The sequence below is a fragment of the Lithobates pipiens genome, unplaced genomic scaffold, assembly GCF_037356315.1.
Source record: "Lithobates pipiens isolate NorthernLeopardFrog02 unplaced genomic scaffold, aLitPip1_a1.2 Scaffold_28, whole genome shotgun sequence".
Classification (NCBI taxonomy): domain Eukaryota; kingdom Metazoa; phylum Chordata; class Amphibia; order Anura; family Ranidae; genus Lithobates; species Lithobates pipiens.
The window spans coordinates 182437454-182463758 of NW_027507789.1; positions in this window are offsets into that span (position 1 = coordinate 182437454).

A 26305-nucleotide genomic window follows, 5' to 3' on the forward strand; every position below is an offset into this window, starting at 1 on the left:
CCCCCCCCCCCCAAAAAAAAACTTCTGAACCACTAAAATATAATTTATATACCTCTATACGGTATAGAATGGGCGCAAAATAGTCTAGCACCGGCCCTATCTATACCCCCCTGTGATGTTTGTTGCCCCCCCCCCATTGAACTGTTGTACACAGCGAGCATAGTTGACAACATTTAAAATTCTTTTTTTTAGAGAAATGGGCGACAGCAGAGGGCTGGGTGACAGCAGGGCAGAGGACTGGGCAACAAAAGGGCACTGAATGACAGCAGAGGGCTGGGTGACAGCAGGGCAGAGGGCTGGGTGACAACAGGGCAGAGGGCTGGGTGACAACAGGGCAGAGGGCTGGGTGACAACAGGGCCAAGGACTGGGTGACAGCAGGGCCAAGGACTGGGTGACAGCAGGGCCAAGGACTGGGTGAACGCAGATCAGGGGACTGGGTGAACGCAGATCAGGGGACTGGGTGATAGGCAGACGAATGGGAGACAACAGGGGACTGGGTGACAGCAGAGGGCTAGGTGACAGCAGTTCAGAGGACAGGGTGAATGCAGGGCAGAGGACTGAGCGACAACAGGGGACTGGGTGTCTGCAGAGGGCTGGGTGATAGTAAGCAGTGGACTGGGGCGACAACAGGGGACTGGGTGACAGCAGGGCAGAGGGCTGGGTGACAGCAGAGGGCTGGGTGACAGCAGAGGGCTAGGTGACAGCAGTTCAGAGGACAGGGTGAACGCAGGGCAGAGGACTGAGCGACAACAGGGAACTGGGTGACAGCAGAGGACTGGGTGAACGCAGGGCAGAGGACTGAGCGACAACAGGGAACTGGGTGACAGCAGAGGACTGGGTGACAGAAGGGCAGAGGGCTGGGTGACAACAGGGGGCTGGGTGACAGCAGGGCAGAGAACTGGGTGACAGCAGGGCAGAGGACTGGGTGACAGCAGGGCTGGGTGACAGCAGGGCAGAGGACTGGGTGACAGCAGGGGGCTCGGTGTCTGCAGGGGGCTGGGTGACAGCAGGGCAGAGGACTGAGCGACAACAGGGAACTGGGTGACAACAGAGGACTGGGTGAACGCAGGGCAGAGGACTGAGCGACAGAAGGGCAGAGGGCTGGGTGACAGCAGGGGGCTGGGTGACAGCAGGGCAGAGGACTGGGTGACAGCAGGGCTAGCACCGGCCCTATCTATACCCCCCTGTGATGTTTGTTGCCCCCCCCCCATTGAACTGTTGTACACAGCGAGCATAGTTGACAACATTTAAAATTCTTTTTTTTTTGAGAAATGGGCGACAGCAGAGGGCTGGGTGACAGCAGGACAGAGGACTGGGCAACAAAAGGGCACTGAATGACAGCAGAGGGCTGGGTGACAGCAGGGCAGAGGACTGGGTGACAGCAGGGCAGAGGACTGGGTGACAGCAGGGCAGAGGACTGGGTGACAGCAGGGGGCTCGGTGTCTGCAGGGGGCTGGGTGACAGCAGGGCAGAGGACTGAGCGACAACAGGGAACTGGGTGACAGCAGAGGACTGGGTGAACGCAGGGCAGAGGACTGAGCGACAGAAGGGCAGAGGGCTGGGTGACAGCAGGGCAGAGGGCTGGGTGACAGCAGGGCAGAGGGCTGGGTGACAGCAGGGCCGAGGGCTGGGTGACAGCAGGGCCAAGGACTGGGTGACAGCAGGCAGAGGACTGGGTGAACGCAGATCAGGGGACTGGGTGATAGGCAGACGAATGGGAGACAACAGGGGACTGGGTGACAGCAGAGGGCTAGGTGACAGCAGTTCAGAGGACAGGGTGAATGCAGGGCAGAGGACTGAGCGACAACAGGGGACTGGGTGTCTGCAGAGGGCTGGGTGATAGTAAGCAGAGGACTGGGGCGACAACAGGGGACTGGGTGACAGCAGGGCAGAGGGCTGGGTGACAGCAGAGGGCTGGGTGACAACAGGGGACTGGGTGACAGCAGAGGGCTAGGTGACAGCAGGGCAGAGGACTGAGCGACAACAGGGAACTGGGTGACAGCAGAGGACTGGGTGAATGCAGGGCAGAGGACTGAGTGACAACAGGGAACTGGGTGACAGCAGAGGACTGGGTGAACGCAGGGCAGAGGACTGGGTGACAGCAGGGCAGAGGGCTGGGTGACAGCAGGGCAGAGGACTGGGTGACAGCAGGGCAGAGGACTGGGTGACAGCAGGGCTGGGTGACAGCAGGGCAGAGGACTGGGTGACAGCAGGGCTGGGTGACAGCAGGGCAGAGGACTGGGTGACAGCAGAGGGCTAGGTGACAGCAGTTCAGAGGACAGGGTGAACGCAGGGCAGAGGACTGAGCGACAACAGGGAACTGGGTGACAGCAGAGGACTGGGTGAATGCAGGGCAGAGGACTGAGCGACAACAGGGAACTGGGTGACAGCAGAGGACTGGGTGAACGCAGGGCAGAGGACTGGGTGACAGCAGGGCAGAGGGCTGGGTGACAGCAGGGCAGAGGGCTGGGTGACAGCAGGGCAGAGGGCTGGGTGACAGCAGGGCAGAGGACTGGGTGACAGCAGGGCTGGGTGACAGCAGGGCAGAGGACTGGGTGACAGCAGGGCTGAGTGACAGCAGGGCAGAGGACTGGGTGACAACAGGGGACTGGGTGTCTGCAGGGGGCTGGGTGACAGCAGGGCAGAGGACTGGGTGACAGCAGGGCTGGGTGACGGCAGGGCAGAGGAGTGGGTGACAGCAGGGCACAGGAGTGGGTGCCAGCAGGGCTGGGTGACAGCAGGGCTGGGTGACAGCAGGGCAGAGGACTGGGTGACAGCAGGGGGCTCGGTGTCTGCAGGGGGCTGGGTGACAGCAGGGCAGAGGACTGAGCGACAACAGGGAACTGGGTGACAGCAGAGGACTGGGTGAACGCAGGGCAGAGGACTGAGCGACAGAAGGGCAGGGGGCTGGGTGACAACAGGGGGCTGGGTGACAGCAGGGCAGAAGACTGGGTGACAGCAGGGCAGAGGACTGGGTGACAGCAGGGCTGGGTGACAGCAGGGCAGAGGGCTGGGTGACAGCAGGGCAGAGGGCTGGGTGACAGCAGGGCAGAGGGCTGGGTGACAGCAGGGCTGGGTGACAGCAGGGCAGAGGACTGGGTGACAGCAGGGCAGAGGACTGGGTGACAGCAGGGCTGGGTGACAGCAGGGCAGAGGACTGGGTGACAACAGGGGACTGGGTGTCTGCAGGGGGCTGGGTGACAGCAGGGCAGAGGACTGGGTGACAGCAGGGCTGGGTGACGGCAGGGCAGAGGACTGGGTGACAGCAGGGCTGGGTGACAGCAGGGCAGAGGACTGGGTGACAGCAGGGCAGAGGACTGGGTGACAGCAGGGCAGAGGACTGGGTGACAACAGGGGACTGGGTGTCTGCAGGGGGCTGGGTGACAGCAGGGCAGAGGACTGGGTGACAGCAGGGCTGGGTGACGGCAGGGCAGAGGAGTGGGTGACAGCAGGGCAGAGGAGTGGGTGACAGCAGGGCTGGGTGACAGCAGGGCAGAGGGCTGGGTGACAGCAGGGCAGAGGACTGGGTGACAGCAGGGCAGAGGACTGGGTGACAGCAGGGCTGGGTGACAGGAGGGCAGAGGACTGGGTGACAACAGGGGACTGGGTGTCTGCAGGGGGCTGGGTGACAGCAGGGCAGAGGACTGGGTGACAACAGGGCTGGGTGATGGCAGGGCAGAGGAGTGGGTGACAGCAGGGCTGGGTGACAGCAGGGCAGAGGACTGGGTGACAGCAGGGGGCTCGGTGTCTGCAGGGGGCTGGGTGACAGCAGGGCAGAGGACTGGGTGACAACAGGGCTGGGTGATGGCAGGGCAGAGGAGTGGGTGACAGCAGGGCTGGGTGACAGCAGGGCAGAGGACTGGGTGACAGCAGGGGGCTCGGTGTCTGCACGGGGCTGGGTGACAGCAGGGCAGAGGACTGGGTGACAACAGGGGGCTGGGTGACAGCAGGGCAGAGGACTGGGTGACAGCAGGGCTGGGTGACAGCAGGGCAGAGGACTGGGTGACAATAAGGGAATGGGTGTCTGCAGGGGGCTGGGTGACAGCAGGGCAGAGGACTGGGTGACAGCAGGGCTGGGTGACAGCAGGGCAGAGGACTGGGTGACAATAAGGGAATGGGTGTCTGCAGAGGGCTGGGTGACAGCAGGGCAGAGGACTGGGTGACAGCAGGGCGACAGCAGGGCAGAGGACTGGGTGACAGCAGGGCAGAGGACTGGGTGACAGCAGGGCTGGGTGACAGGAGGGCAGAGGACTGGGTGACAATAAGGGAATGGGTGTCTGCAGGGGGCTGGGTGACAGCAGGGCAGAGGACTGGGTGACAGCAGGGCTGGGTGACAGCAGGGCAGAGGACTGGGTGACAGCAGGGGGCTCGGTGTCTGCACGGGGCTGGGTGACAGCAGGGCAGAGGACTGGGTGACAGAAGGGCAGAGGGCTGGGTGACAGCAGGGAAGAGGGCTGGGTGACAACAGGGGGCTGGGTGACAGCAGGGCAGAGGACTGGGTGACAACAGGGGGCTGGGTGACAGCAGGGCAGAGGACTGGGTGACAGCAGGGCTGGGTGACAGCAGGGCAGAGGACTGGGTGACAGCAGGGCAGAGGGCTGGGTGACAGCAGGGCAGAGGACTGGGTGACAGCAGGGCGACAGCAGGGCAGAGGACTGGGTGACAGCAGGGCAGAGGACTGGGTGACAGCAGGGCTGGGTGACAGGAGGGCAGAGGACTGGGTGACAATAAGGGAATGGGTGTCTGCAGGGGGCTGGGTGACAGCAGGGCAGAGGACTGGGTGACAGCAGGGCTGGGTGACAGCAGGGCAGAGGACTGGGTGACAGCAGGGGGCTCGGTGTCTGCAGGGGGCTGGGTGACAGCAGGGCAGAGGACTGGGTGACAACAGGGGACTGGGTGTCTGCAGGGGGCTGGGTGACAGCAGGGGGCTCGGTGTCTGCAGGGGGCTGGGTGACAGCAGGGCAGAGGACTGGGTGACAACAGGGGACTGGGTGTCTGCAGGGGGCTGGGTGACAGCAGGGGGCTGGGTGACAGCAGGGGGCTGGGTGACAGCAGGGCAGAGGACTGGGTGAAATTGGGTTGAAAACTGCTCTGCCTAATATTTCAGTCAAGACACTGCTACAGGAAAGAGCAGATATCATCTTGATCTTTGTCACTTTTTTACTTATGTTTAAAAGTCTAAAGATAGAAATAATAAAGTTGACAAAGACCAAGATGATATCTGCTCTTTCCTGTAGCAGTGTCTTGATTGAGATATCGGGCAGAGCAGATTTCAACCCAATTTCTCCCAGTCCAGTGGTTGCATAAACAAACAAAACAGAATTTTTAGAGCCTTTTTTACCTCCATGATGCTCTGCCCAGAAGGACCTGCGATCATCCCTGAGGCTGGCTGCTCCGCCCCCTGTCCCCCGTCCTCCAGTGACATGTGGGATCATCCCTTTGCTGGCCACACCCCCTCACAAGTCCCGACCAGTGACAATGAAGGAGGTGGGCCAACTCCTCGGTATCAATCAGAGCCCTGAGCCGCCGAACAGCTCTGCCGGGGGACGGATCTGTCAATGTAATACATGTGATAGTTCCCGCCCCGCGCCCCTGCACCATCCCTGGCAACAGACATTCCCTCTCCTCCTCCGGACCTCCAGACACACTCTTGCAGACCCGACACACGGGGACAGCGGATCCATAGGTTACACATCCAGTGGGGATGAGTAGGTGACAGGCCATGGCTGCGCCCTAGGCGGCTGCCTAGTCCGCCTAGTGGGAGCGCCGGCCCTGGCCGCCATCATGGATGAGATATATACAGCCGTCACCGTATAGCAGGGATAGGCAACCTCGGCTCTTTAGCTGTGGTGAAACTACAAATGCCATCTTGCCTCTTGTTCCGTTTTATGTGCCATTTTATGCACCCACACACCTCCATAGACCCAGTTTGTCCAGAAAGTATGATCACTTGCTGACCTTGCACCATCCACAGGCAGCTGAACTCTTCAATAAGACAGAAGTTGAATCCAATAATACTTCAGATAACTGCAGTACAGAGGATGTTTTTCCTGTATTTTGAAGAGCAAGTACAATGACTTTGCTAAATTCTGCATAGTACTAACACTGACTGAGGGAACGTGGAAGAAACAGCGAATGTCTAGCTAGAACTGAATTAACTAGCGCTGTGTCATTGTGACATCACCGACCTGCGTCTCCACCTCATCCATCACGGAATGCTTTTGTTTATTCAAAAGATGCAAAACTTTCTCTGAATGGCATCCAAGCTGACCAAGTGACCTCCTGCGTTTATAATGTAGCTGCTCGGCATGGGACCCAGAAGACAGCAGAGAACACAGTAGTAATGGTACCCATAGCCCCCAACTGTCCCCAATTTCGAGGGACTGTCCCCGATTTCGAGCAATGTCCCTCATTTTGGTCTGATCTATATAGTTGTATATAAAAAAAAATGCACTTTTTACCCATCAAAAAGGGTTTTTCAGCACTAAACCTTTCATCCAATTTCTAAATTGCTACATTTGTAAATTCCAAAAGCCAATATAAAGGAATAGTAGTGGTAAAAAAAGCACTTGTGGGTTTAACCAATCTTGTTTTTTGTACAATTCTCCTTTAAGGGGGCGTGACAAGGGGGTGTGTCTTATGCCTGCATACCTTTTGCTGATAGGTGTCCCTCATTCCCATCTCAAAAAGTTGGGAGGTATGCATCGGTACCTATTAAAGCAATTTCCAACGAGATCCCACAGGTATGGCACATACATACTTCTATTGATACAAACTGGACCAACGTAACTATGTAAAAAAAAAAATTGTCTATACCTAAACTTCAGCTTTAAGAAAAAAAAAAAAAAAAAAAAAAAAAAAACCTTGGTTACCCCCCCCCCGCCCCCGGCTTGTGATTGGACAGTGACGCTGCAATAATTAACCCCCTCTGCACCCTCCTCTTATAAGCATGTTTTATTTTTAGCACATTAGCACAGAGCCAACCTGACCGGGGTTTTTCCAAAATAACCAATTCATCGAGATCTCCAATCAGGTCACTTCCGGTTACTGTAAAGCATCAGTAATTGGAGAGTCTGTTTTGATACAACACCAGCAAGCATACAGTGGTGTGAAAAAGTGTTTGCCCCCTTCCTCATTTCCTGTTCCTTTGCATGTTTGTCACACTTAAGTGTTTCGGAACATCAAACCAATTTAAACAATAGTCAAGGACAACACAAGTAAACACAAAATGCAATTTGTAAATGAAGGTGTTTATTATTAAAGGTGAAAAAAAATCCAAACCATCATGGCCTTGTGTGAAAAAGTGATTGCCCCCCTTGTTAAAACATACTATAACTGTGGTTGTCCACACCTGAGTTCAATTTCTCTAGCCACACCCAGGCCTGATTATTGCCACACCTGTTCACAATCAAGGCATCACTTAAATAGGAGCTGCTTGACACAGTAAGGTCCACCAGAAGATCCTTAAAAGCTACACATCATGCCGAGACCCAAAGAAATTCAGGAACAATTGAGAAAGAAAGTAATTGAGGTCTATCAGTCTGGAAAGGGTTATAAAGCCATTTCCAAAGCTTTGGGAATCCAGCGAACCACAGTGAGAGCCATTATCCACAAATGGCGAAGACATGGAACAGTGGTGAACCTTCCCAGGAGTGGCCGGCCGCCCAAAATTACCCCAAGAGCGCAGCGATGACTCATCCAAGAGGTCACAAAAGACCCCACAACAACGTCCAAGGAACTGCAGGCCTCACTTGCCTCAGTTAAGGTCAGCGTTCATGCCTCCACCATCAGGAAAAGACTGGGCAAAAATGGCCTGCATGGCAGAGTTCCAAGGAGAAAACCACTGCTGAGCAAAAAGAACATCAAAGCTCGTCTCAATTTCTCCACAACACATCTTGATGATCCCCAAGACTTTTGGGACAACATTCTGTGGACCGATGAGACAAAAGTGGAACTCTTTGGAGGGTGTGTGTCCAAGTATATCTGGCGTAGAAGGAACACTGCATTTCATAAAAAGAACATTATACCAACAGTAAAATATGGTGGTGGTAGTGTGATGGTCTGGGGCTGTTTTGCTGCTTCAGGACCTGGAAGACTTTTGCCGTGATAAAAGGAACTATGAATTCTGCTGTCTACCAAGAGATCCTGAAGGAGAATGTCCGACCATCTGTTCGTGTACTCAAGCTGAAACGAACTTGGGTTCTGCAGCAGGACAATGATCCTAAACACACCAGCAAGTCCACCACCGAATGGCTGAAGAAAAACAAAATGAAGACTTTGGAGTGGCCTAGCCAAAGTCCTGACCTGAATCCTATTGAGATGTTGTGGTATGACCTTAAAAAGGCCGTTCATGCTCGAAAACCCTCTAATGTAACTGAATTAGGACAATTCTGCAAAGATGAGTGGGCCAAAATTCCTCCAGGACGCTGTAAAAGCCTCATTGCACGTTATCGCAAATGCTTGGTTGCAGTTGTTGCTGCTAAGGGTGGCCCAACCAGTTATTAGGTTTAGGGGGCAATCACTTTTTCACACAGGGCCATGATGGTTTGGATTTTTTTTCACCTTTAATAATAAACACCTTCATTTACAAATTGCATTTTGTATTTACTTGTGTTGTCCTTGACTATTGTTTAAATTGGTTTGATGTTCCGAAACACTTAAGTGTGACAAACATGCAAAGGAACAGGAAATGAGGAAGGGGGCAAACACTTTTTCACACCACTGTATACACTCCGCTACACAATAGTATGAGTGGACTGCCGATACTAGCCAACAACATGGCCGCCTCCAAGGTGTCAACAGCTTTTTCCTCCTTAGCCGCTGTTTTGTCAAAACAGCACACTCTTTGTATACCGGAGTCTATAAGGTTGCCGGTGTTGTTTTAAAACAGCAACTCGTCTAAATCTCCAATTACTGATGCTTTACAGTATCCGGAACTGACGTGATTGGAGATCTCGATGAATTGGCTATTTTGTCAGAACACTGGTGCTTCGTCAGATTAGGTGACCCCGTCGGATTTTAGAACGGATGTGCCGTTCCATCACCGCCATCTTGCTACACCCCGCACTCCTCCACAAAAAGGATACAGCGATTTTCTACACTTATTTTTAAAAGTAAACTCAGCTTTTATAGCAAAATAGAGTATTTAGAAAACCGTCTGACTGTTTAGATGTTGAATTTTAAAAGCAGTGGCAAGCCTGCTGATCTCACAGGTTTGCTAATCTGACAGAACACCGTTACTTTGAAAAATCAACATCAAAACAGTCTGACCAATTTCAAAATACAAAATTTCACTATAAAAACTGAGTTTACTGTTAAAAGTAAGTGTGCAATGCAAGACTCCGGTGGGTGTAACAAGATGTCTGCTTGCCGCCTTCTCACTGTATCCTTACTGTGGACGAGTGTGAGGGGTGTAGCAAGATGGTGGTGACAGAATGTCACTTCCGTAACAAATTCTGACAAAACACCGGCTCTCAGTGCTGTACAGGAGATTACTGATATCAAGTCACATTCAGGTACTTATACTAGCTGCATTTAAACAAATACATAGACTATATTACCAAATGAATTGGGACACCTGCCTTTACATGCACATGCACATGAACGTTAATGGTATCCCAGTCTTAGTCCATAGGGTTAAAAATTTCGTTGGCCCACCCTTTACAGCTAGAACAACTTCAGCTCTTCTAGGAAGGCTGTCCACAAGGTTTAAGAGTGTGTCTATGGGAATGTTTGACCAAAAGCACATTTGTGAGATCGGGCATTGATGTTGGATGAGAAGGCCTGGCTCACAGTCTCCGCTCAAATTCATACAAAAGGTGTTCTATTAGGTTGAGATCAGGATTCTGTGCAGGCCAGTCAATTTCCTTCACCTCAGACTCACTCATCCATGTCTTTATGGACCTTGATTTGTACACTGGTGTGCAGTCATATTGGAACAGGAAGGGGCCATCCCCAAACTGTTCCCACAAAGTTGGGAACATTAAAAATTGTACAAAATGTCTTGGTATGCTGATGCCTTAAAGTCCACCCTCACACTAAAATTGCTGCATCTATAGGCATCCAGGAACTAAGAATAACCTAACCCTGTAAATAAGAAATTGCTATACATACCTTTTTTTGAAGCCGCTCTGGTCGGTGTCCAGCGGCGGAAGCTCTGGAGAGAAGACAGCAGACCACGGCTGTGAAATAAATTGGAAGTGACGTAACCCCATAGACTTACTATGGGGCTTCCATTGTTGACTGCCTCTTCTGCACACCGCCTCCACAGCAAAACTGTCGCTCGCAGTTCAGCGTGGGACCAGACCAGAGCGGCTTCAGAAAAGAGATATGTATAGCGATTTCTTCTATACAGGGCTAGATAGGTTCGTCTTAGATCGTGGATGCCAGTAGATGTAGAGATTTTAGTGTTAGAGTGGACTTCCTATTTAAGAGTTCCCTTCACTGGAACTAAGGGGACAACCCCACACCATAATCCCCTCCTCCACCAAATGATTTGTACCGGTGCACAAAGCAAGGTCCATAAAGACAGAGGAGTGCGTTTTGGGTGGAGGAACTTGACTGGCCTGCACAGAGTCCTGACCTCAACCCGATAGAACACCTTGGAATGAATTAGAGCGGAGACTGAGCTAGGCCTACTTGTCAACCATCAGTGCCTGACCTCCCAAATGTGCTTCTAGAAGAATAGTCAAACATTCCCATAGACCATAGGTGCTCAAGCTCTGTACCTCCAGCTGTTGGGTAATTCCAAGTCCCATGAGGCATTGCAAGGTTACAAGCTTGACTCCCAAAAGGCAGAGGTACCACGGGGCTTGTAGTTCCGCAACAGCTGCAGGGCCACAGGTTGAGCACCCATGCTATAGACACTCCTAAGCCTTGTGGACAGCCTTCCTAGAAGAGTTGAAGCTGGGCCAACTCAATAGGGTGGGCCAACTCAATATTGAACCCTACGGACTGGGATGCCATTAAAGTTCATGTGTGTGTAAAGGCGGGCATCCCAATACTTTTGGTAATATAGTAATTGAGGAGTTAATTGAATTAATTAATTGAGTTTTACATGATCCTGAGGTTTAGTACAGACTAACTGAACTTTCGTCCAAAAAAGTCAGATATCTGTGATGTCACATAAAAAGTACATAGCCTACAAAATCATGCCTTTCTTGGCATTGGAGTTGTACACAATGACAGATCCTCGTCAGGACAGCGCCTAGAGGCGATTTAGTTCGCATTGTGCGCTATATAAGTATTTCATTCATTCATTCATTCAGGACTTCACATTTCTGTGTGGACGCCACACCGTGTACACATCTTCATGTAAACAAACGCTGCGCCATCTGCTGGTAGGAATCTGCAGAGGTCACAGCGCACTGTAGGATCTGACATCTGTTATTGCTCCTATTGATATTCAAGCTGCAGGGCTCAACAGACACTAACTGGGGGACCCAACATGGGAGACGTTTGTTTTTTCTATCATGTTTAAGGATTCCTCCATTCTGCCGAGAGCACCAAGCAGTTCAGCAGGATTGTGAAATCCATTTCATACCCTAAAACCTTTTTCCAGTAAATTATCCCACAGCTTCTAAGAAATAGAAATTCCTAAAAACAGTACGATTTGATAGCTAGTGTTTGAATGTCAGTCTGGAATCCTCCTTTATTAAAGGGATTGTCACAGCTGGGCCAAGGGATGGGCAGAGGGGCGTTGGGCTCATCATCAGGAAGGGGACACACAAAGGGCAGGTCCTGCAACCTATGCTGCTGAAGTAGTTCACAAATCACTTTGCATTGGTAAAAAAGGACCTTGCCCCAGAACTAGAGATTATTAAGGGGAAGTAGGGGAGCTGCCACTGCTGGTTTCAGGACGGCTGGAGTGCAGAGTTTGCCTAGCCCTGCAATAGGACAATGTAGAGGGACAATGGCTGCAGTGCACAAGTTGTCTAGCCCTGTAACAGGACAATGTAGAGAGGCAATGGTTGGAGCGCAGAGGCTGTCTAGCCCTGCAATAAGACAATGTAGAGGGACAACGGCTGGACTGCAGAAGTTGTCTAGCACTGTGATGGAACAATGTAGAGGGACGGCTAGGGTTGCCACCTCATCCCTTTAAACCTGAACACATATTAACTACACCAATTCTGTGGCTAATTAAGGTGGTAATTAAGCTCACCTAGTGCCTTATCTGCATTAGATTAGCCTCAGAACCTGTGTAATTCATATGTGTTTGGGTTTAAAGGGATGAGGTGGCAACCCTAGGGACAGCGGCTGGAGTGCAGAGGTTATCTAGCCCTGCAATAGGACAATGTAGAAGGACAAACGGCTGGAGTGCGGAGGTTGTCTAGCCCTGTAATAGGAAAATGTAGAGAGGCAATGGCTGGAGTGCAGAGGTTGTCTAGCCCTGCAATAGGACAATGTAGAAGGACAATGGCTGGAGTGCAGAGGTTGTCTAGCCCTGCAATAGGACAATGTAGAAGGACAATGGCTGGAGTGCAGAGGTTGTCTAGCCCTGCAATAGGACAATGTAGAAGGACAACGGCTGGAGTGCGAAGGTTGTCTAGCCCTGCAATAAGACGATGTAGAGGGACATTTAGAGGAATACAAAATCAACATTGCTGCTTGAAACCCCTCTACTTTCAGCTACCAACGACAACAGTCAGTTGGTATTTATCGTTATTAGAGACTGTAGTCTTCATCATCCAAACCCTTTTTGTTAGACAACAGAAAGCAAAGAGATCAGGCAGCCACAAGCATTGTGCAGCAGCCTATGTAACAAACTATATGGCTGCATGGTTTATATACCTTAGACTTGCCTTATTATTTTCTTTGAATACATCAAAAAGGGTGAATAAATTCAGGTACACTGGGTTATGTTGCCGTCTTCAGGAGATTGGGCACTGGCAAAATAAGCTGTTAGTAGGTATAGATCAGGAGGACACGGGGTGCCTGTATTTCTTATTCTACTCCAAAGAAAGGATTTTGTGGCAAATCAAAAATCTTGTTTTTTGTACATAAAAAGGGAGACAGGGTGAAGTAATTTGGGTACATAAGGATGTCCAAAACCAGACCAACTATGGGGTAGGTTATGCAGAAAACATAACGCTAACAGGCCCTCAAGTAGCCACAAGTTAACAAGGAAGGCTCAATAGAGAGAGTCAAGTCTGACAGGGCTGGAATGTGACATTCTGCCAAAGCTAGAATCTGATTCACTTCTCTTTGAGCTGCAAGACTGCTTGTTCTTTGATTTGCATTTCTTTAAAATCAAGAGATGAGCTTCCCCCAGCAACAAATGCCTTGAACTTAAAAGCTTCCCAGAATTCCTCCTCAGCTGGACAGGCTGGTATCCAGAGCTGGGCTTGTGTACCACCAGGCAAGGACAACCCTGTTCCTGGTGGTCAGGAAGCTGGGATGGACCACAGACTGATGGAATGATCCAGAGAGTGAGCCTCTTTATGCGATACATTCAGAATGTTAAGTCTGGAGTGAAACTGAGCATATGGGATTGCTTTGAAAGTAGCCGCCACTAAGCCCAAAACCATCAGGCAAAAGCTCCTGGACTGCAGAGTCTGAAATTGGAAGCAGAGAGCGTGGAGTTTTTCCTTGGGAGGGAAAACCTTGGGACAGGCCAGTATCGGGGCAAGGCCTAGAATACTCCAAGCAGCAAAATGGTTTCGGCTCAGGATCTTTTCGAACCTCTGTAGAGTAGAATAGTTTACTAGACATTGGCTGATAAAGTCTGCGCTAACTGTTCCCTTAGAATAAGGTGGACCAGGTATCCCACTATGTAGATGCAGAAGCAAAGCAAGTACAGGTCTAGCATCGCGGTGAAGACCCAAGGTGCAGTGAAAAGACCATATTGAAGGACATCATGACTAATGACACCACCAAGCTTCTAATTCACTCCCTGGTCATCTCTCGCCTCGACTACTGCAACTCCCTCCTCGTTGGATTACCTTTACATAGACTATCCCCCCTTCAGTCCATAATGAATGCCGCTGCTAGACTCACCCACCTTACCAGCCATTCAGTGTCCTCCACCCCTCTCTGCCAATCCCTGCACTGGCTTCCACTCACCCAACAAATAAAATTCAAAGTACTAACAATAATTTACAAAGCCATCCATAACTCTGCCCCTAGTTACATCACTAACCTAGTCCCAAAATACCAACCAAGCCGCTCTCTTCGGTCATCCCAAGACCTCCTCCTCTCTAGCTCCCTTGTCACCTCCTCCCATGCTCGCCTCCAGGATTTCTCCAGAGCTTCTCCCATCCTTTGGAACTCCCTACCGCAATCTGTCCGACTGTCCCCTAATCTATCCATCTTTAGACGATCCCTGAAAACCCTTCTCTTCAAAGAAGCCTATCCTGCTTCTAACTAACACTGTCTTACTTCCTTCAGCTCATCCCCCCACAGCCATTACCTTTTGTATCAATTGCCCCCTCCTTTTTAGATTGGAAGCTCTAACAAGCAGGGCCCTCTGATTCTTCTTGTACCAAATTGTTATGTAACTGTAATGTCTGCTCTCATGTTGTAAAGCGCTGAGCAAACTGTTGGCGTTATGTAAAACCTGTACAATAATAATAATAAAGTTGATAATGTGTGCCCACTGCAAAAACACAGGTAGCACTGAGTGATGGAAAGTTTGGGACATGCAAAAAGGCATCATCGGAGTACTCAGAGTCCAGAAGGTCTCTTGGATGGAGAAAAGTAACGAGTGACATGGCAGAGTCCATGTGGAATTTTTGTATCCAAAAGATAGGTGTTGAAAACTTTGATATCCAGCATGAGGTATACGCCCGCCTTCTGCTTTAGAAATGGTGAACTGGGTTTGAGTAGAAACGCTGGAATCCTTTCCCTTTTTCCTCATCCAGAACAATGGAAATAACCTTTTGGGAGAGGAACTGCAGCAGAGCAGCATGAAGGTGTGCTAGTCTTTGCAAGGACAACGACAGGTTTGACAACATTAATCAGGGTGGAAGAGGCAGAGAATAAAATCCTAGTTTGTATCCCCTGGATACCGAATTCTTGACCCAAGTGTCTGAATGGTCCTGGGAACAGGTGGCTGTGCAGATGATTTATCCATGGGTTTGGAGAACTTTGAAGCCCAAGACTTAAGCCTTGTACACATAGGCAGTTTTTTTTTTTTTTTTTTAAACCCAGCAGGGTATTCCTTCCTCCCCTGACGTTCAGGGATTCGCCAACTAGGCATTCTCAAACAAAGAGCATAAGCAAAAGGTATTTGTTTTGCACGGATGCCAATGCAATATAACATCTCGGCCTTACTTTCTGTTGCAAAACATAACAAATATCTAATATTTCTTCAGAAATGTAGATCAAAATGCTATACAAAAATAATAAAAAAAAAAAAAAAAAAACACAACACCCGGAAATATATGTACATCATTTAGGCTGTGTGGTGGTTAGGTTCTATAAGCTATAGTAGTAGTGTTCTGACTGCATTTACTGAAGCCCTAAAATGCCAGAACAGTACATCATGTATGTGAGCCTTCCACTAGCTAGACACATAGAGGGACCCAAATTCCAATGAGAGCATGCAGGCTTCATTAATAAAAAAAAATAATTGTCTTACAATTCCCGTATGATGATGTTGATTTTCACTGTTCTATAGCACAGTATGAATAAAGAAAACAGGCCGCTGCACGCCACAGTCTGCTTTTGTTATCAGAATGACCTTTGCAGACCGCTATGCGAGATGGCCCTACTGGATTCATTCTGTAGAACCCAGCCTCTGTTTGAATTCAGTAATGTATCCAGATCATTAGTAAATGACTACCATGGCTTTTTTGTGATCAGTAACAATACAATCAGCAGGTAACAAATGCGCTGAGCTATGGGGGTGCATCATATTTTGGACAGATCTATGGTTTGGTGGACACAGTCATAACTATACAGGTTTTGAGGATGCCAAGCTCAGCTCTGTGCTCATTGCATTAGTCTCTTTCTTTAGGAAATATAATCATCACAAAACTGAAAGCAAAAAAAGAAGCGGTGGTTGTCACAGAGCATGTCCTTGCCACCGAACAATCCTTCTCATTGCGATTTCAGTAGCAGAGACTTTAGAGAATGAAAAAAGTTGGCCAAGTGGTCATGATGCCCATTCTGTATGGAAACACAGTAAGGTTTGCTAAGCAGCAAGTGTAGAATCATTCAGCTTGTCTGTAATGATCAGGCTTCCAGTACAACTGCTGAGAATGCATTGCTGAAAGCTGGTTTTACCAGACCATGCTTTTGGATAAAATCCTACAGCGTCCAGAGCCATTGTGAAAAGAAGGAGAGAGGTGGCAGTAGTGGACAACCACTGTTTATTGCTTGTGATTAGTTTACATTGATCACATGATGCAGAGCCACTCCGATTGGCTCCTGGAGTATTTTCCCTGTGGTTTTTTTCCCTGTCTAATAACACAGGCATTCCGAACCCACCTGGTGCACATTACAAACAAGGCCATTTTTAAAATGTCCTCTCGGAATGGAAGGTGCCTCATAGAAACATTTTTGTATAATATATATTATATATATATATATATATATATATATATATATATATACACACACACACACATACATATACACATATACATATACACACAGTATCTCACAAAAGTGAATACACCCCTCACATTTTTGTAAATATTTCAATTATATTATTTTCATGTGACAACACTGAAGAAATGACACTTTGCTATAATGTAAAGTAGTGAGTGTACAGTTTGTATAACAGTGTCAATTTACTGTCCCCTCAAAATAACTAAAACACGCAGCCATTAATGTCTAAATGGCTAGCAACAAAAGTAAAAAAAAAAAAGTCCAAATTGGGCCCAAATTGTCAATATTTTGTTTGGTCACCATTACTTTCCAGCACTGCCTTAACCCTCTTGGGCATGGAGTTCACCAGAGCTTCACAGGTTGCCACTGGAGTCCTCTTCCACTCCTCCAAGACGACATCACAGAGCTGGTGGATGTTAGAGACCTTGCGCTCCTCCACCTTTCATTTGAGGGTGCCCCACAGATGCTCAATAGGGTTTACGTCTGGAGACATGCTTAGCCAGTCCATCACCTTTACCCTCAGCTTCTTTAGGCAGTGGTCATCTTGGAGGTGTGTTTGGGGTCATTAAGTTGGAATACTGCCCTGTGGCCCAGTCTCTAAATGGAGGGGATCATGCCCTGCTTCAATATGTCACAGTACATGATGCCATTCATGGTTCCCTCAATGAACTGTAACTCCCCAGTGCCGACAGCACTCATGCAGCCCCAGACCATGACCCTCCCACCACCATGCTTGACTGTAGGTAAGACATGTTTGCCTTTGTACTCCTCACCTGGTTGCCGCCACACACGCTTGACACCATCTGAACCAAATAAGTTTATCTTGGTCTCATCAGACCACAGGAGATGGTTCCAGTAATCCATGTCCTTAGTCTGCCCATCTTCAGCAAACTGTTTGTGGGCTTTCTTGTGCATCATCTTTAGAAGAGGTTTACTTCTGGGACGACAGCCATGCAGACCAATTTGATGCAGCGTATGGTCTGAGCACGGACAGGCTGACCCTCCACTCCTTCAACCTCTGTAGCAATGCTGGCAGCACCCATACATTTCCCAAAGACAACCTCTGGATAGGATGCTGAGCACATGCACTCATCCACCTTAAGTAAAGGTAGCTGGAACAGCCAGCAACCGAATACAATAACTCCTTCCGCATCCATATAGGCATCCCCTGATCAACTTGCGCGCTAATAGCCTCAAGCACGGCGGCAAGTCTGATACCTAGCCCCACCTCAGGATCAATACCCTGATCAGGATCATAATCTTAGGCCCATAGTACCATCAACAGCATCCACAAACCATGTGCTACTTCAAATACTCAGCTGAAGTTCTGCACAGACTAAGGAACATCAACACCACATTGCCATCTTCCATACAAAAAATACTTCAAAGAGAACAACTATTAAAAACCGGACGACAAGCAGCTCCCAACCACAGGAAGACATCTACTCGACCACTACAATTAGATTGCGCCTTGATTAACGCCAGGTCTGCAGTCAAACATAGACTGGAAGTACACGACTTCATCATCGAGAACAATGTAGACTGCCTCTTCATCACCGAAAGCTGGTTAACCTCTGACTGCAACACCATCCTCACCGAATTGGTGCCGGAAAACTACAGGATCCTAACCGAACACCGGATAGGGAAAAAAGGAGGAGGCCTAGCAGTGATCTTTAAAGGTCACCTGGATCTCACTAAACCATCATCTCAGAACCCAGTGTCTTTTATGGAAACCCTGACGCTACATTTTCAACCAACACCCCATGACACCACTCATATTCTACTGTGCTACAGACCACCGGGACCAAAGTCCGATCTTCTTTCACCCCTCACGGAATCCTTTGCAATGCACACCCTAAAATTCAAAAATTTCCTGGCACTCGGAGATTTCAACCTTTGGGCAAACGAGCCTAAAGACCCCATCGCGACTGCCTGCATCAATCAACTAGAAGAACTGGGTCTACAGCAACTGATAAAGACTCCCACGCATGGGTCAGGACACACCCTGGACCTCATTTTCAAACAGAACATCGACGTCAACATACTCGACAACATAACTCTGCCATGGACGGATCACCACGCCATCAAATTCAAAATCACTACCAACATCACCAACGCAAAACGGAAACCTGTAACAACGCACTGGACCAGATCGCATAAAAAAACTGTACTCCGAAGCCTTCAAAACCACTCTGTCCAAAAAAATATCTACAATAACCTTAAACCACTCTACGGAGGAAACACTCAACTCCCTGAACAAGGCATTACTGCAATCAGCAGACTCGGTAGCACCAAAACGCAGGGCTCTCATCAGGAAGAAAAATGCTGGATGGTTTAATAGCTCCCTCTCCGTACTAAAGCAAGAACGCAGAAGAGCGGAAAGAACATGGAGAAGAAATCCCACCGAGGAAAACCTATTTAACTACAAAGGTCTGACAGAGAATTATCGGAAAGCAATCTTCAAAGCCAAAAAGGACCACTTCTCATATACAATCTCAACGGCCGCAAACCAACCACGGGAACTGTTTAAACTGGTTAATCAATCAATGAATCCGGTGTGCCTAGAACCCCCAGAAAGCGAATCCCAGGATTACTGTGACAAACTGTCGGATTTTTTCATCGATAAAGTCAAAACCATCAGGGAAACAATTTGTCAGAAGAAAACATCCAACCTCAGCCAGCAAATACATAAAGAGGATGTCCGCACCAACATACCGCAACCGCCAAAATTTTCACTATCCCCAATTACCGTAGACACCGCAAAAAACATCATTAATAAACTGCGTGACAGTACCTCACCTATTGACATCATCCCCACAAAACTACTGAAAGAATGCTCCGACATCGTGGCTCCAACCATAACCCACCTCATAAACCGATCATTCCACGAAGGGATTGTTCCCAGCATCCTCAAACAAGGCATCGTCAAACCTCTACTCAAGAAACCAAACCTGGACCCTCAGGATCCAAACAACCGTAGGCCAATTACAAGCCTCAACACCATTTCTAAGATCATGGAGAAAGCTGTAGTACATCAGCTACAACTTCACCTGGATACTCACAAACTCCTGGACCCGCTGCAATCAGGCTTCCGCCCGGGTCATGGAACAGAAACAGCTCTCCTCAAGATTTGGGATGACGCCCTCGAAGCGGCAGATGACGGAGAGCCGTGTCTCCTCGTACTGCTAGACCTAAGTGCAGCGTTTGATACAGTAGATCACAATACTCTACTCGTCCGCCTCACAGAAGTAGCCGGAGTCCAAGACATAGATCTCCATTGGTTCGCGTCCTTCCTAGGAAATCGGTCACAGACAGTGAAACTAGGAAAATTCCTCTCCGAAACTCGGGCAGTCACCTGCGGAGTCCCTCAAGGCTCTCCGTTGTCACCCGTTCTCTTCAACATTTACATTCGCCCACTCCTTCAAATCATCAGATGCTCAGATCTCTGCTTCCACTCTTACGCTGACGACACGCAAATTTATTTCCGGATCAATGGAAAAAAAGATCACCAACAACAACTTGAAAACTGCCTCAAATCAATAGAGGACTGGATGACCACCAGCTCCCTCCAGCTGAACCAATCAAAGACAGAGCTTCTTATCTTACACCCAAATCATAAGCCCGCAACCAAAACCTCCTGGTCTCCACCAACCGTCTTTGGGCAGACTATCTCCCCAAAGACCAAAGCGAAGAGTCTCGGGGTTATTTTAGACGCACAAATGTCAATGGATGCGCAAATAGGATCTGTAGTCAGTCGATCTCACCATCTGCTGCGCATGCTTCGCAGACTCATCCCTTTTATCCCAAAGAATGACAAAGCAGTGGTAGTTGGAACAATCATTAATTCACGACTGGACTACGCAAACTCGCTTTACATAGGATTACCACAATATCAACTTGCGCGATTACAACTGATCCAAAACACGGCGGCAAGGCTGATAACAGGAAAAAAACCCTGGGAATCCATTTCTCCTTCACTGAGGAGCTTACATTGGCTAACCGTAAAAAATCGGATCACGTTCAAGACCCTTTGCCTCACCCACAAATGCGTGCATAGAGAAGCTCCGCAATACCTAATGGCGAAAATAAATCCTTACACACCAAACCGCAGTCTTCGATCAGCCAACAAAAACCTCCTCCTCGTGCCCAAAGCCCGGTATAAATCCAAGGGGGATCGGAGATTGGCTGTCCAAGGGCCTCGGCTATGGAATGCTCTACCAATCAACATCCGCCTGGAAGAAAATCACCTGGCTTTTAGGAAAAAACTCAAGACCTTCCTCTTTTAGCAGATGATCAAAGCTCGCCACAGCGCCTAGAGGCGATTCAGTTCGCATTGTGCGCTATATAAGTATTTCATTCATTCATTCATTCATCTTCTTTGGTTGACCATGGCGTGGCCTGTCCCAAGTGAAACCTGTCCTGTTAAGCTGCTGTATGGTGTTGGCCACTGTGCTGCAGCTCAGTTTCAGGGTCTTGGCAATCTTCTTATAGTCTAGGCCAGGGGTGCCCAACCAGTGGCCCGCGGAGCCATCTGATGTGGCCCTCGACCTCCTGCTCTCTGATGGCGGGTTGGCAAGCCCAGATTGTGGGTTGCTGACCCACCATCCTAGAGCATCAGTGTTGTTCATGGAGCCGGCGGTAGAGAAAGCAAGTGGCTACAGAGCTGCATAAATTGATGCTTCCTATATAGTGCCGCCTCCTGGTACAGGCAGAGTGATACCAAATACACTCTCCTGGGACATCAACAGCCGGCGATACCTGAATGGAAGACTGTTATTAAAGGTAAGTTTATTACTAAAATCACAGTGTATATATGAGCATATCTCTTCTGCAGTGGTTACTGGGCTGCTTTCAAACTGATCCGAAGGTGCAGCACAGAACACCTGTGGATTACCTGCACTGAGCCATAGACTTCTGTTATTACCTGCAGGTGTGGTGAGCTTTCAGAAAGTGCATCACACCTGCAGGATATAATAGAAGTTTAAGGCAAAGTGCAGCTAACCCACAGGAAAGCCACAGGTGTACTGCACTGCACTTGCAGTACAGGAAAACCACAGCATGTCAGTGTGAAAGCAGCATTAGGCCCCTTTGACATGATCGGTCCGACCCAATCAGATCCTCCGTTCACCTCTATTGAGCCACAGATGTAAACAGACTTGTGGCCATATACACCCACCTATCTTCAATCTGATCCACTAAAAAAAATACAAATAAAATATAATTTAAAAAAAACAGAGGGGGGGGGGGATCCTGTCCCATTCCATCATGGCAGATCAGATAGGAAAGCCCATAGAGTAGAGCGAGCCATGTGTGCGTCCGCTCTGCATATGCAGGGTGAACATGGATCTGCCATCCGCTTACTCCACTCATTGTGGCCCGTGACTGGTTACTAAGTCGCTCAAGTGGCCCTCCTCGATCTTTAAAAGGTTGGACACCCCTGGTCTAGGCCATCTTTATGTAGAGCAACATATTTTTTTTTGCAGATTCTCAGAGAGTTCTTTGCCATGAGGTGTCATGTTAAACTTCCAGTGACCAGTATGAGTGACAGAGTGATAACACCAAATTTAACACACCTGCTCTCCATTCACACCTGTGAACTTGGGCAGATTGGGCCAAATTATGACATTATAACTTAGGGGTGTACTCACTTTTGTTGCCAGTGGTTTAAACATTAATGGCTGTGTTTTGAGTTATTTTAAAGGGGACAGCAAATGTACATCGTTATACAAGCTGTACACTCACTGCTTTACATTGTAGCGAAGTGTCATTTCTTCAGTGTTGTCACATGAAAAGATATAATAAAATAGTCACAAAAATGTGAGGGGCGTACCTACTTGTGAGATACTGTATATACAAACAGCATTATTAAGTGCACCCCTTTTCAAAAGTAAGATTTTAATCAATATCTCAATGAACACAAAAACAATTTCCAAAATTTTGACAAAACTGAGTTTTATGGAACATTTGTTTAGCTCATTATTCGTAAGGTTAATAATATAACTTAACATACAAAATATTCGTTTTACTCAAATTAGTTGCTGCAAAAACAAATACATACCACAACAAAAACAAGTATTTTGTATGACCTTCATGATCTGTAAGGACAGCATCACAGTCTTCAAGGCATGGAATGAAGTTGGTGACATATTGCAATTTAGCTTTTCTCATTCTTCAAGAATTACCTCTTTTAGACTACTATTACACTGAGGTTCTTTACAGGCGCTATAACGCTAAAAATAGCGCCTGCAAAGCACCTTGAAAGAGCCTCTTCTCTCCCTCCAATGTGAAAGCCCAAGGGCTTTCACACTGGAGCGGTGCACTGGGAGGAAGGTTAAAAAAAAAGTCCCGCAAGCCGCATCTTTGCGGCGCTGTAGGAAAAGCTGTAAAGCGCCCCTGCTCATTGAAATCAATGGACAGCGCCGGGAAAAGCGCTGCCGCAGCAGCGATTTACCAGTGGTTTTAACCCTTTTTTTGGCCGCTAGCCGGGGTTAAAAGCACCCTGCTGGCGGTTGAAAAAACTACGGCAAAGTGCAGATAAAACTAGCGGCACTTTACCGCTGACACCCCCAACTCCCCAGTGTGAAGTAGCCTTAGAGTCTGGATGCTGGCTGGAGAGTGATGCTTAACTTCTCTCTTCAGAATTCCCCATAGGTGTTCGATTGGGTTCAGATCAGGAGACAGACATACTTAGCCACTGAGTCACTTTCACCCTGTTGTTCTTCAGAAATGCAACAATAATAGCCTTAGATGTGTTTTTTGGATCATTGTCATGTTGGAAAAGTGCACAACGACCAAGGGCACGGAGTGATGGTAGCAATTTCTCTTTTAATATAGAGCAGTACATTTGTGGATTCAGAATACTATCTCTGAAATGCAGCTCCCCAACACCAGCAGGACTCATGCAGCCCTACAGAAGGTCACTGCCACCACCCCGTTTCACTGTAGACACCATGCATTTTTTCTTTGTACTTCACCTTTGAGACGCCATACAGTTTTGAAGCCATCTGTTCCAAAAACATTTATCTTGGTCTCATCACTCCAGAGTACAAAGTCCCAGAAGTCTTTTCTTTTTCAGCATGGGCCCGGGCAAATTCTAGGTGGGCTTTTTTGTGCATGGGCTTTAGGAGAGGCCCCCTTCATGAACGACACCCATGCATGCCATTCCACTACAGTGCATGCCGTATTGTCATGTGAAAAAAAATACATAAAAAAAAAAAAAAAAATCACCACAGTTTGGCTTTCTACTTCTTTAGCCAACTGCAGTGAACTTGTGTGGCGATTTTCTTCAATCCTTCTCATCAGAAGATGCTCCTGTCGAGGTGTTAACTTCTGTGAATGGCCTGGATGTCTCTGTGGGAAGGTTGCAGTTCCATTTTTGTATCAATCTTGCTACAATATTCTGACTGATAAGTAAAGCTTTGCTGAACTTCTTGTAGCCATCACCTTTCTTGTGTAAAAAAATTATTTTCTTTTTCTCAAGCCTTGTGACTTCCATTGCTGATGGCATGAAATGGGAGGGGTTTTCTTTATTAAGTAACGCCCTTTTATAATCAACAGTCTGATGGATACCTGTGTAATGAATAATTAGACTCACCTGTAGTTCAATTCTTGTTAAATTAGGATTCAGTTATCTAAAATTTAGCTTTCCTCCTAAGTGCCCGTTCACACTACCGCGACTTGTCAGGCAACTTAGTCGCCTGACAAGTCGCGCTACGTTCTGTACTATGGAACTGTTCTAATAGGTGCGACTCAAGTCGCTCCGACTTAGAAAAAGGTTCCTGTACTATTTTTGGGGCGACTTCAGGTGACTTGCATTGACTTCTATACAGTAGTCATTTTGCAAGTCACTGCTGAAGTCGCGTGCAGGTCGCGTCTGTGAGTCGCGCTGCAATTTTGCGTCGCCCCTGTGTGAACGGGCACTAAGACTTTCATTGAGGTGTAGTCACCTTTTTGCAACATGGTCCTGAATTAATTTGTTAGAAAGAAAAAAAAAAAAAAAAAAAAAAACTTTGTGTGTGCAAATTAACAAAATCTTGCTTGCAATCAATGGCCCACATTTGTGAGAGTATTTTGTAGTCGTGTCCCACAGAAAATGTTGTTGCCGAAATGAAAGGAGATGCTATGATGCGGAGGGCAGTGCCTATTTAAGCAGCTGTCATGCAGGAACCCCAAAAGTCTGCTTTATATAAAACCCAGGAGGTACAGAAGAAAAAAGGAGTGCCACACCAATATTTAGGGGGCCAAAACTGTAGTTTGTTACAAAATTCTTAAAAACAAGCCAACACTTTTCATAGGCCATGGAGTACCTAACAACCCATCAGGGTTAAAAAATAAGAACATCATTTAAAATATATGTATAATGAGAATTATAAATCTTTACTGAATTCATAAATGGGTACATTTTAAAATGAATTTCTATTCGGATATAAAATAGAGCCATCAGATGAAAATTGAAGTCTCCTTTTTCTTTTGTCTGAAGGTTGGAGGATACGAGATGCATCTCAGCCTGGCTTAGCCAAGTTGGAGAACACCAGACATAGAAAGCTCACCAGCAGGGCTTGACAAATTTGCTTTGAATCTAGGAGGCAGTTTTTTTTTTTTTTAAACAAATCTTACTGGTGAAACATGCAACATATTCTCCAAGGTAAACTTATCCTTTAACCCTTTCACAGCCAGAGCTTTTTGCTTTCTTTGCACGTTTAAAAAATTATAGGCCTGAAGATTATATAAAATCAAAGCTAAACATTATATATTTATTTTCAAAATCAGACACCCTAGAGCACAGGGGGGCAAACACAAGGCCCGCGAGCCGATTCCAGCCCGCCAAGCAGCCTCCAGCGGCTACCTCTTTTTCTCTGCAAGTATCCAAGGCAACAAGCGAAAACATACTCCTCAGTCCCGCGAGTATTAGCGCCGGTCTCCATGACAATAAGAGTAAACATCTCCCCTCTACTCTGTCTCCGCCTCCACCCCTGCCACAGCTTTGCGTCTGCTGTCGCTCTGTCTCTGCCATCGCTGTGTCTCCGCCTGCACCGCCATTCTGTCCCCACCTCCACTCTCTCACCTCCCCAGTCCCTCCAGCGAGTGATTGCTGACAGCTCTTTTTTTTTTTTTTTTCCATCCAGCAGGCTGCATCCTGAAGTCGGGCTTTTTAAGCACTTGTGTTGTTGGAGAGACAGTGTTGTGCTGCTTATTTAGTACTGATACTGAACACAGAGATCCGCCCTAGAGGGAGGTACTAACTTATAGCCCAATACAAAGGGAGGGAGCCGCCTATACGGGGGAGGTACCAGAGCTGGGCCAGGTAGGAAGGTATGAGAGAGTGCAGATGTAAGGAAACTTAGAGGGGGTCGGGGGTGGGCATGTGGAGGCAGATGTGTGCAGAGGTGAGGGGATAGGAGGAGAGTGATGGGTGCAGAGGTCAGAACCAAGGGGGAGGGGTGGAAATGAGAGGTTTCACACTGCATAGTACACTCCTGACCCCTCCACTCTATACGTAGCACAATCCTGACCCCTGCAATCTGTATGTGGCGCAATCCCGACGCCTGCACTCCATGTAGCGCAATCCTGACCCCTGAAATCTGTATGTAGCGCAATCCTGACCCCTGTACTGTGTACGTAGCGCAATCCTGACTCCTGCCCTACAGATACAACCGGCCCTTTGAGGACAACCATCCTGCCGATGCGGCCCGCAATGAATTTGAGTTTGACACCTGCCCTAGCGAAAATAGTGGTAACTCCAATTTTTTATAT